This window comes from Chiloscyllium punctatum, chromosome 23 (genome assembly GCF_047496795.1).
Source record: "Chiloscyllium punctatum isolate Juve2018m chromosome 23, sChiPun1.3, whole genome shotgun sequence".
Lineage (NCBI taxonomy): Eukaryota > Metazoa > Chordata > Chondrichthyes > Orectolobiformes > Hemiscylliidae > Chiloscyllium > Chiloscyllium punctatum.
The window spans coordinates 6,688,379-6,700,810 of record NC_092761.1 but is presented as its reverse complement, the minus strand read 5'-3'; the positions used below and the strand labels follow the sequence as shown (position 1 = coordinate 6,700,810).

Sequence of the window (12,432 nt, the reverse complement as noted above, 5' to 3'; positions counted from 1 at the left end):
AAAGATGGTTAAGTGACAATTTCCTGCGGTTGTTTGTAATGGTGGGAGAGGGAGCGGTGGGGAATGAGCACTCTGACGAGCAGGAGGAAGTATTGCCACTGATCAGAGTCAGAGAACAGAGGACAAGGGATTAAAGGAATCTAATGAAAAGCAGCACTTCTGCTCAGGGCGTTCAATAACAACTGCAGAAACCCGATGTGTCGAGCAGTGTATCTGGAAAGAGAAACCGAGATAATGTTTTAAATGTGGAGCATTTCTGATGAAGAACTCGAGTTTCTCAAGTCTAATCAAATTACAGGCCTGGTTTGCAAAACAGGCTTTCTGAATTTTGAATTGTTCCAGCAGGTAAGCATTCATAACGTAGTCAGCAGGATTCGAACCTACGTGGGACAACCCCAATGGATTTCTAATCCATCGCCTTAACCACTCGGCCATGACTACCGACAGCGCTGCATGCTGAGCACTGACCAAATCAGCCGTGATCTCATTGAAAGCTGCCGCTGACTTGAGTTAAATGTTTCACTCTCCATTCATACCTTTGCTGTCATTTGTAAGGTGCGAGACACCAATGTAAAAGAAGAAAAGCACAAAGTTAGGAAAAGATTTTTGCAGCCAAATGGAGTCAAATTTATTTATTGAAAGGAAAATCACACTTGGCAATTTGCTCGATCTCTTTGCGAACATGACCAGCAGAGGTAATCAAGGGAGCTATTGATCTGAGTATTCTTGGACATGAAACAAACAAAGGTTAGTGACATATTCATTTCTTATTCTGCCGAAGGAGCTGGTATTTCCAGATGCTCACAATGACAGAGATTTTTCCCAATTAAAGACGGCAAATAAGTCCCATCTCACGCTGACACCATCGTGAGCGCTGCTGTTTCACAATGCCACAGAGTCAGGGTCAATTCCCGCCTCAAGCAACTGAATGTGTGCAGTTTGCACATTCTCCCCGTCGCTGTGTGCGCTTTCTCTGGTTTTCTCCCACTGTCCAAAAATGTACCGGTTTGTTGAAATGGCCATGCTAAATTGACGGAGGTAAAGGAGAGGAATGCATTTGGGCTCGGGCGGGTCGGTATGGAGTTGCTGGGCCGAAGGGCCTGTTTCCACATTGTAAGTATTCTAATCTACAGTAATCAATGACCAAGGTCCGGCGCACGTTGTTCGATGGGGGCATATTAGACTTTTCGATTGTTTTTCTTCAAAGTTTCTTTACAATTCAAACGGGAGAGGAAGAGGGGAAATGAATGTCTCCCATAATTCTTGCCTTCTTTTATCATTCACAGGCGGTATTTTTTCCTGTACGTTTTTCTTTTACACTGTGGTTACTGTTAGTGTTCTTGTAAGCTACACCGGCTGGTTTCCTCTTTCCTCAATGTTCCTCATCTCTACCCAAACTCACTTTCCATCCTTATCTCCTGAATCAAAGTAATCTCAACCATTGCATAATTGCCACGGAAACTGGGCTTTTCACACGCATGTGTATGTCATTTTCCAATATTAATTGATCGTTTACTGTGTTGCAAATGCGTACGAGAAGAGTAAAACAAAATAGAGGCCGGTGGTCCTGGGTTTGAAACGCACGTAATTGCAGCTAAAACGCAGATTACTGCACACAATGCGATCACGGAAGCATGCAGCGAACCGCCAGGAAGCACACAATAAGTACAATGCTGAATGTCATGTCAGGAACAGGACTAGAACACAACAGAAATACGTCTCTTGGGTACTATTTTGGACGTATTTCTCAATGAGCTATCGTGTTTTACATATGTTCCATCGGGAGTTACCTCACACAAGGAAGTAAGCAGTGCTGCAGACGGTCATATAATCCGAGTTCCAAGTCCCGGAGTCAGAGACACTCAGTGCCCTGTGTGTACCTACAAGGAACAGCTGTGCATGGGGTTGACAGGGTAACTGAACTGCATGAATGCAGCTCGATGGTCGTCTGTCTGCTTCTCCTCTATAGTTTTCTGTGCAGTCCCTGCGTGCAATCTTGTCAACTACGTTTGTCCAGCACAAGATGGGCATTGGTCACTTGTCTCTGAGAGAGGCTGTTGGTTTATGTGTTGTCATAATTCCGAGTGTAAGGAGGAAGCTGGCTGTCAGTTCCCAGAAACTTACTTTAATAAACGGAAGCGTGCTTTTTAACTTGCAGCTTGGCATATACTCGTTGCAAAGTTCGTGCACTGAGAATCACGTTGCGGGACTATCCAATTTTGGCAAAGAATTTGTGTGGCATTCACGAGTTGCCACGACCAGCTATCCCTAGTAGCAATACGGACAAATGGCAAGAACTACAAATTCGATTAGAGCAGCACAAGTTTAATGTGACAGGGCAAACAGAAGGCAGCCAGAAGATTTCTGGGTGTAGGGCAATCACCCAAGGTACCTTTACATATGAAAGTCTGTGCATCAGTGGAATCTGGGACCAAAGTAGTCTATGTTGGTTATTCATATTCCAGACAACTTGCGTTGTTCCCCGTTTACTCTGAAAGTGAATAGACATACTTATTTCACCGTTATTTCGAAAGAAGATCCTGCATTGAATCTGTTCGCCGTTTTTAGATGTTGTGGCGAAAAGGTGGGCAATCACGATGTGAAACGTTGCTATACTTTCATTTCCTTCATTACTGTCCTGGTGAGGGAGAAAGGTGATTGGTTCTCTCGATCAGATGGGGGCACCGGCGCATTGATGGCCTAATTTAATCACGGATATACTTGAAAGTGTTCACTTTTAATGGTTCGTTGTTGTGTTTTGTTTTATGATACTTGAGAACTTTCTGGGACTTGGCAATACACTAAATCTCCAGTAGGTTTGGAATTGCGTCGCTGTTATTTGTGCGAGCAGTTCATGTCAGAGACGACTCACGGTGCCTCACAGACAGCACTTAATGGTCATTGGAAGCAAATATCCTGTAAACCTTCATCTCTGGATCGGTTGGGCTCACCCACCCTCCAAACAAAATAGCCAAACTCGCTGGCTGAGTTACAATCATCATGCGTTTTTTTGCAAATGGTGTATTCAAACTGTTGCCGGTGGCTTCAGCATCTCAGACTTGTCGAGCATGGAAACAAATCCCGCGATCCAACTTGCCCTTGCTGAATAGATAAACGAAATTAATCCATACATTTCTGCCAATATTTGTGCCTTATCTCTCCGAGGTCTTCCTGACTATACACCCATTCAAATGCCTTTGAAATGTTGTGAGTGCACCAGACTCTGCCACTAAATGTGGCAATTCATTCCACACACACAAAAGTTCTGTGTGAAAAATATTAGTCCCTCACATCCCTTTTAAATTTTTCCTCTCTCACATTAAACGTTTGCTATGTAGATTTGAACTCGCGTGTCTTGTGAAGAAATGCTCCCTGACTATTTACTGTGTTTCCTCATGATTTTATAAGCTTCTGTGAGGCCATATCTAAGCACTGAAGCTCCTGGGAATCTGACGAAGCCTATTCAGTTTCGTTCTCATGTCCAAGCTCGGCAAACCTTGCAAACCCTTGTAAATGTTTTCTAAACTTACACTTGCAAGAAGTGTGTCCAGCTGCAGCACTTGTTTGACCGTGTGGCCACTCTGGAGCTACGGGTGGACTCACTGTGGAGCATCAGCCATTCTGGAGAGTTATGTTGCCTCCCAGGTGCTCAGGCCAGGGATGTCGCCCATTGGCTGAAGAGATTTGAAAAGGGGATCGTGAACAGTCAGTTGTCTTGGTGCATACAGGCACCAACGAAAAAAAACGAGATGAGGACCTGCAGGGAGAATTCAGGGAGCTAGGAGAGAAATTAAAGAGGAGGAACTCAAAGGTAGTAATCTCGGGATTGCTGCCAGTGCCATGTGACTGCCAGCGTAGAAGTGATTAAAAAACGGCACGGTGAACACGTGAGTTGAGGAATGGTGCTGCAGGCCGGGTTTCAGATTTTTTGGATTTTGTGACCAGTTCTGGGGAATGTGGGACTATAAGAAAATTGACGATCTACATCTGAACCAGACGGGAACGAAAGTCCTTTCGGGAGTTTTTGCTACTGCTGTTGGAGAGGTTTTATACTAATGTGTCAGGGGGCTGGGAACCACAAGAGAAAACAAGTCGGCAGTGAGGTGGAAACTGGAAACGCTAAGAATCTGGAAGATAGCATTAATAATGGGAAGAGTAGGCAGAGAGCAGATGAATGCAAAAGAACTGGTGGCCTGAAATGCATCTACTTTAATGCATGGAGTATAGACAGATGAACTTAGGGCTTAGGTTGGTGCCTGGGAATATGACGTTATTGTGATCACAGAGATTTAGTTGAAGGAAGGGCATGGTTGGCAACCAAATGTTCTAGGATATAGACGCTTCAGATAGGACAGGGAGGGAAGTAAAAGGGGAAGGAGTTGCATTGCTGGTCAGGGATGATATCATGGCTGTGCGAAAGGAGGGCTTGGGTCGTGAGACACTATGGATGGAGCAGTGAAATAAGAAGGGTGAGGTTAGATTTTTGGGGCTGTATCACAGAGAGCGTGAGGTGTAAGAAAAAATAGTTCAACAGATCATGGAAAAACGTAGAGGCAATAATTTAGTGTTGATTGGAGATTTCCTTTTTCCCAACATTGACCGGGATACTCTTAGCGTCAGAGGTATGGATGGGATACCATTTGTAAGAAGCCTCCAGGTGAGTTTTCTGGAGCGGTATATCAATAGTCTGACGAGGGAATAGGCCATATTGGAGCTGATATTGGGGAATAAGCCAGGGCTGGTGATAGCAGTTGCCGTGGGTGATTTCTTTGGGAAGTGTCCAATATTCTGTAAGTTTTAGAATACTCATTGACAAAGATGAGAGTTGTCCTGAGGAAAGAGTACTAAACTGGGCCAAAGCTAATTATATCAAAATTATGCAGGAGGTCGGAAATGTTGATTGGACACAGCTATTTGTAGGAAAGTCCACAGTTCATATGTGGCAGGCTTTCAAAGATAGGTTAAATATAGTGCAGGATAGGCATGTCCCGTTGAAGGAAAAGGATTTAAAAGGCAATATTCGTGAACTGTTGATGACAGGACAATTGTACGAATCGCCAAGAGGAAAAGGGAAGCATACATAATGCCTCGGCAGCTAACAACATAATGGTCCCTGGAGGAACATGAGAAGAGTAGGATATGTATTAAACGAGGAATCAAGAGGGTTAAAAGGGGTCATGAAACAACTTAACGCTAGCATAATTAAGGAGAATCCTAAAGCGTATTATTCATATATAAGAAGCAAGCGGGTAACCAGAGAAAGGATTGGACCACTAAAGGAAAATTAAGGAAGGCTGTATGTCGAATCTGAGAGAGTGAATATGGTTCTGAATGATTATTTTGCATCAGTGTTCACTGAGGAGAGGAACATGATGAATGTTGAGTCTAGAGTAAGACATTTGATTAGTCTGGATCATGTTGACATAAGAAGGGAAGCTGTGTTTGGCAGGCTAGGGGTACTTAATGTGGACAAATCCCCAGGAACGGATGGGATCTATTCCTGGTTCCTGAGTGATGTGAGAGAGGAAATAGCTGGGGCCCTGACAGATATCTTCGTGGCATGCTTCAGCACAGGTGACGTTCTGGCCGACTGGAACGTTGCTCATATTGTCCCTTGTACATGAAGGATAGTCGGGATATTACTGATAACTACAGAACAATGGGCCTAACATCAGTGTTGAGAAAGTTGCTGGAGAAGGTACTGAGGCATAGGATCTATTCATATTTAGAAAATAATGTGCATATCAATGAGATCCATAGTGTTTTTCGGGGAAGTGCCCAAGTTGATAGATGAAGGAAAGGCTGTTGATGTCATATACATCCACTTCATTAAGGAGTTAGATAAGGCTCCCCATGGTAACCAAATACAGAACGTAAAGTAATATGGTGTGCAGGGTGTTCTAGACAGGTGGATAAAGAATTAGTTGAGCAATGGGAGACAGAGAGTGGCAGTGGAATGGGGTTTCTGGAAATGGAGAAAGATGACCACTAGTGCTCCACAGGGGTCAGTGTTGTAGCCACTGTTGTTTGTGATATACTTAAATGATCTGGAAGAGAGCACTGTTGCAATGATCAGAAAGTTTGCAGATGACACGAAGATTTCTGGACTAGCAGAACTTATAAGTGACTGTTAAAGAATACAGGAGGATATAGATATACTGGAAAGTTGGGCGGAGAAGTGGCAGCTGGAGTTCAAAACAGACAAATGTGAGGTGACGCATTTCAGTCAGTCTAATTCTCGATGGGGTTATACAATGAACAGAAGAGGTTTGGGGTAAAAAAAGTTGATGGACAGAGAGATCTGTGAGTGCAGATCCATTATACACTGAAGGTTGCTGCACAGGTGGATAGAGTAGTCACGCAGGCATATAGTATGCTTGGCTTCATTGGATGGGGTATTGAATAAAATGGCTGGCAAGTCATGTTAAAATTGAACAATACATTGGTCTGGCCACACTTGGAATACTGTGTAAATTTCTGGTCGCCACATTACGAAAAGGATGTGGACGCTTTGGAGAGGGCGTGTAAAAGGTTTAAGCGGATGTTGCCTCATATGGAAGGTGCAATCTAGGAAGAGAGGTTGAGTAGGTTAGGTTTGTTTTCATTAGAAAAAAGTAGTTTGAGGTAGACCTTTTTTGAGGTTTACAAAATCATGAAGGGTACAGACAGGGTAGATAGAGAAAAGTTCTATTTCCCAGGTTGAAGGATTAAAAACGAGAGGTCACGCTTTCAAGGTGAAAGGTGAAAAGTTTAAGAGGGATACACGTGGCATCTACTTGACACAGCGGGTGGTGGGTGTCTGGAACGCAGAGACGGGAGAGATAATCACGGTAGATACATTAAAGAGGCGTCTGGACAGATGCATGGGTAGGTGGGGAGCAGAGGGATACAGATGCTTAGGAATTGGGTGACAGGTTTAAACAGTAGATTTGGATCGGCTCAGGCTTGAATGGATGAAGGGCCTGTTCCTTGTCTGTACATTTTTTTGGTCTTCTTAAGTTACGCCAATTTCATTACAAAATTTGCGAGGTCTAAGTGTCTGAAGTGAATCCATCCTGAAACACTAGTCATAACAAATCTGAGTGTTGGTTATTGTGGAGTAGCGTAGTCGAGCGGTCTAATGTGCTGGATTTTAAGCTTCAGTTTCTATCGAATCGTGGCTTCAAATACCAGCATTGTCAGTGAGCAACTCTGTGGACATGTATATGAGAGAACTGCGCATGTGTGGATGCCTTTTAATTTGAGTGTTTGCAGATCCTCAGTGTGCTTACCCTCTCGGTGGTAAAATCAGCGATCGTCTCTGAAAACAACGCAAGTTCCTGCTGTCCAACATATCCTCATATCCCGTCGGTAACTTTGCTTTTGGATATCTGCGTTGCCAGTTTCTGTATCTGAAATGGTCAGCGCAGTTGGCTGAAATGTTGGTGGTTTGAGCCCACCCAGGGAATAAGCCTCAAATATTTCAGCACAAGCATTTACCCGACCATGTATTGCCATTGTAACCGGGAAAACTCATCCATGATTCACCCCAAGTCCGCAGGGAGTGAGACGTTTTCACGCAGCAGAATATGGCATCACTTTCTAAGCTCCCGATGCCAACAGAAAGCGGCCACTGCAAATTCAATCAGCGACTTTCTGCCAAGCCATGGGAAACAACTCGTGGAAACTCCTTCCTTAGTAACAGCTCTTTAACAGCTCCTGTTAAAGGAGCAAAACTTTCACTTTAAATTGGAAAGGGCTTCAGGACATTGGAATGTTGCTCCTGTTCTTGTAACGTGTTATATATAAAACTCCTGACTTCAAAATAAGAAGTGGTAAATGTTTTAGGTAGAAAGAACAAAGAAAGTGTTGATTGAGACGACTCTGTCTCGTCAGCAGATGGGAAATGCCCAAAACTGTAAACGGAAATGATTGGGTTTCCTGAGGTAATTTCCCGACTGATTTACTGTCTGCCAGAGAGATTGGAAATAACATCAGTGACTTAAAGGTGAGGGTAAAAATATGAAGATATTAAGGTTGAACCTTAAATCCCGGGAATAGATTGTAATTCTTTGAAGGAATAACTGAAGTGAATGGTGTGAATGATATTTTTGTGATTAGGAGGAATGAACTGGATCCTAACAAATTGCTGATGAATTATGCTTGCAATGTAATAGCAAACTAATCCACAGTGCACCGTGCTTGGTTATCTTTGTCGGTGCAGGGTGAGATGCTTCATCTGAGGGTGGTGGGTGCAAGCCTCACAATGGGCGCTTTCACTGCTTAATACAATTCCAGCTCTTCGTTCCACGTGCAGTATTGTTGCTCTTTCATTGACACATCTGTCCACCTGCTTTTGATCACACGTCGGTTTCTGAGTGAACACTGTTTCCATTTTACTGGAGGCGCCAGAGACAACTTTATCAGTGCAGCCAAAAATACAATGAATGATGTCCGTTTGAAAACGTGAAGTTCCAAACCAACCGTGCACTACCCAAAGTGTTCAACTGCATGGAAAGCGAATTGCCACTTGCGAAGGGTCTGACAGAGACGGATCAATGTCACATGGGTCCTGAACCAACTTTCAGTGATTCAGATTGTTCTGATGGAAACCGAAGGGCACTCTCCCTCAACGTTTTGCAATTGCTCTTCTTGTGTTTAATGTAATGAACAGTTTATTGTCAGTAACGAGAATGGAGGTGCGGCAGGATCGTGAGGTTTCAGTGTGGGACATAGACACAGTAAGTCAAATATCGCCAGAGCACGGGAGAGCTGTTTGGTCCAGGATCACTGCCATCTTCTGTTTCTAAACCAACAAATGAAATTACTGGAAAATCTCAGCAGGTCTGGTAGCATCTTGGAAACATAAATCGATTTAAGACTTCGGGACTAGTGACACGTCTTTTCCATGTCTATCTCCACCTGCTTTTGCACACTCTTCCTTTTTATTGAATGTCTCCTGACTTCCAACTTTATATTCAGATTCTCTTTTATTAATTCGTCTCCAACCATTTTCCCAGTCTCCAATTTTGTATCAGACCTGTTCCATCTTTCACATTGCCCAGGACTTAGAACTGAACAAATAACCCTGTGTCTATTTCCTTAGATAGCAGATGGCCAGAGACTGGAAGGCAGTGTGGTTCCGAAAACTCATCCATGATTCATCCCGAGTCCACAGGGAGCAAGACGGTTACACGCAGCAGAATACGACACCATGTTCTCCATTTCCCCCGATGCCAACTGAAAGCGGCCACTGCAGCTTCAATCAGGGCTTCCTGCCAAACCCTGGGACACAGCTCGTGGAAACTCCTTTCTCATTAACTGCTCTTCCCGTGGGAAAGGAACAAAACTTCAATTTTAAATTGGAAACGGCTTCAGGAGATTGGAAAGTTGTTCCTGTTCTTGTAACGTGTTATAAACAAAACTCCTGTCTTGAAAATAAGAAGTGGTAAACGTTTTAGGCAGGAAGAATAAAGAAAATGTTGATTGTGAGGACTCTGTCTCGTCAGCAGATGGAAAATTCCCAATACTGTGGACAGAAATGATTGATTTCCTAAGGTAATTTTCCGACCTATTTACTGTCTGCCAGAGTGACTGGAAATCACTTCATATGAAAATATTCGAGTTGAATCTTAAATGCCAGGACAAGTGTTAAATAGATTGTAATGTTTTGAAGAAATAACAAAAGTGAAAGATGTGAATTATGTTCTTTGTGATTGGGAGGAATGAGCTGGATCTTTGCAAATTGCTGTGCCAGGTGAATTGTGCTCAGAATAAAATAGCAAACTAATTCGTCGTGTGCCAAGCCTGGATATCTCAGTTCGGTGAAATGTGAGGTTTTTAATCAGAGAGTCGTGCGTCCAAGCTCCATAATAGTCGTTTTCACTGTTTAATAGATTTCCACCTTTTCGTTCCACATGCAGAATTGCAAACCAACGCTGGTGGAGCGTTCTTGTTGCTTTTGTTGACACATATGTCCTCCTGCTTTGATCACATGTCGGTTTTTGAGTGGAAACTGTCTGAACTTTACTGGAAATGCCAGAGACAACTTTGTCAGTGCAGCTGAAAATACTATGAATGACGTCCATTTCAAAACGTGAGATTCCACTACATCCGTGCACCAACCCAAGTGTTCAAAGACATAGAACGCGAATGGCCATTTGTTAGTGGTCTGACAGAGACGGCTTAATGTCTCATGCGTCCTGAACAACAATTAACTGATTCAGAATGTGCTGATGGAACGGAACGGAGCTCTCTCTGAACGTTTTGCAATTGTGCTTGTTGTGTGCTCATGTAAGTTTATGTCATGAACAGTTTATTGCCAGTAACGAGGGTGGGGGTGGGGAAGCATTCTGAGGTTTCAGTGTGGGACAAACGTGATTTGATCGAACGGGTAAGTCAAATATTCCTAGAACATGGGAGAGCTGATTGGTCCAGGATCACTCCCATTTTCTGTTTCAGAATCAACAAATGAAATTGCTGGAAAATCTCAGCAGGTCCGGTCGTATCTTGAAAACGAAAACCGAATGAGATTTCGGGACTGGTGACACTTCTTTTTCCATATCCATGTCCCTCTGCCTTTCTACAAACTTCCTTTTTATTGAATATCTCCTGACTTCAAACTTTATATTCAGATTCACATTTATTGCTTCCTCTCCAAACATTTTCCCAGTCTCTAAAATTGTATCATGCTTGTTCTATCTCTCACTTTGCCCACGACTTCCAACTGAACAAATAACTCTGTTTCTATTTCCTTAGATGCCAGATGGCCAGAGATTGGAAGACATAGGAGGACGGTTAGTGCTTTCAGAATATCTAGTCTGCTCCGCCATTCGATCTTGGCGAATATCGTTCTTAACCCCATTCTCCAGTCCTGTCCCTGAACACTTACTCCCCAGTCTTAGGATCCACTCTTTTTCCCAGAGTGGGTCCTAATCCGTCCGAAAACCCTCCACATGTGTTGGCAGCTGTTACACCGTGTCTACGTGTCATCAATCTCAGTTTCAGTGATTCTCGGCAAACACGAACTGTTCTGAGCAGCTCAGTCTGGTCTCTGGCCCCATTGTGATCCTGCGGGGGAGCAGTAATCATCTTCATCTCCTACGGAAAGGATCGGCGCTTCAAAAAAAAATGGACAGAAAGAAAGATAGGCTTGTGTGTCAAGATATGTGGAGGTAATTGCTTTCTCACCTGGTCAGTAAACCTTACTCTGTATATCCCCACACATTCTAGCTGTTGTGGTGAAAGGGAATACAAGTACAATTAATTGCCATCTATGCTTTTATTCGATATGTATTCTTCCTTGTTCTGAATATGCAGGGATGTTTCCAGCACTGATGGTCACCATTTCTAAGAGTGCATGCCGCGAGCCCTGATATTTTCTGGAGAGTAGCCGTATCAGTTTGTGCGAAAATGTCCCAGTACAAAGCTTAGAAGAAACATTGTTGTTCCCTCTTTCCGGACGACAGTCTTTCATATCATGATCGATGGGGCTTTATTGCATACTCATCAGCAAGCCTTGTTTTGAATTTATTCGCCCAATACTACTGTAGCGGTGGAATGAATATAATTCCGAATACCTGCTGCGTGAATTTCATTTTCAAATTACTATTCGCAGTGGTCCTTCATATGTGGTGATGTTTATATCACTGCTGGCCATCCTGTTTCAGAGTACAGTTACATAAGTTCCTCTGTCTTGGCACTGCAGGGAAAATTGTCTACGCCTTTTCAGCCAATATTTCCTGGATAATTCAACATGCTATTCTTTATTTTTTCGATCATGTCCACTTTAAAGACACAGTTACCGGGCACTGATCCTTTCTGTAACAACAGTACCGCATTTGCTTGACATGCGAAGGTGTCCCGGATCAGTAACAAGGAGAGCATTCATTTCCTTCTATCACAGGGAACACTGGATTCATGATGTTAGCCTCTGTCAAATGCATCCGAAAATGTGCTCTGAAAGCTTCATTTGAACGCTGTCTGGCGTTTCTCAACGTGTGTCAACCAAAACCAGAAATCCTCAATCATAGTTTGGAGCAGTTCACATATTCGAGTTTCGAAGCAGCAGACACGGATACAGTTAATTCACAATCAAAAGATTTACAGGCACAGATGAACTATCGACTCTTGTTCTCATACTGTTACTAATATTACCGTGTGGCCTGAAGTCTAAGCCATGTTGTCACTGAAAATGAGGAAATCACAGACAGGCTGCCGAATGACAGTATGTATTTTGTTTTCTTGTTCTCACAGAGTTCTAGGAAAGTATGACAGCTCTGGTGAAACACCTTCTGTCTGATTCAGTCATCAACAAGAAACGTGAATGCGACTAAAGCGGGAAACCTTTTCACAATCGAACAAAGAGCAATCACGGACAGTGACCACCTCTTTGACATCTCAGATCGCCTTTGACCTTCCCTGAATATGTATAGGAACTAATTTTTGCACACC

General features: G+C 43.2%; 1 non-coding gene across 1 annotated transcript; it reads right to left on the bottom strand.

The window, feature by feature from the left end:
- Positions 1 to 359: 359 nt before the first annotated feature.
- Positions 360 to 441, bottom strand: trnas-aga (transfer RNA serine (anticodon AGA)). Its single transcript has one exon. It is a non-coding gene; the product is annotated as a tRNA-Ser (tRNA).
- Between the last annotated feature and the right edge of the window lie 11,991 nt (positions 442 to 12,432).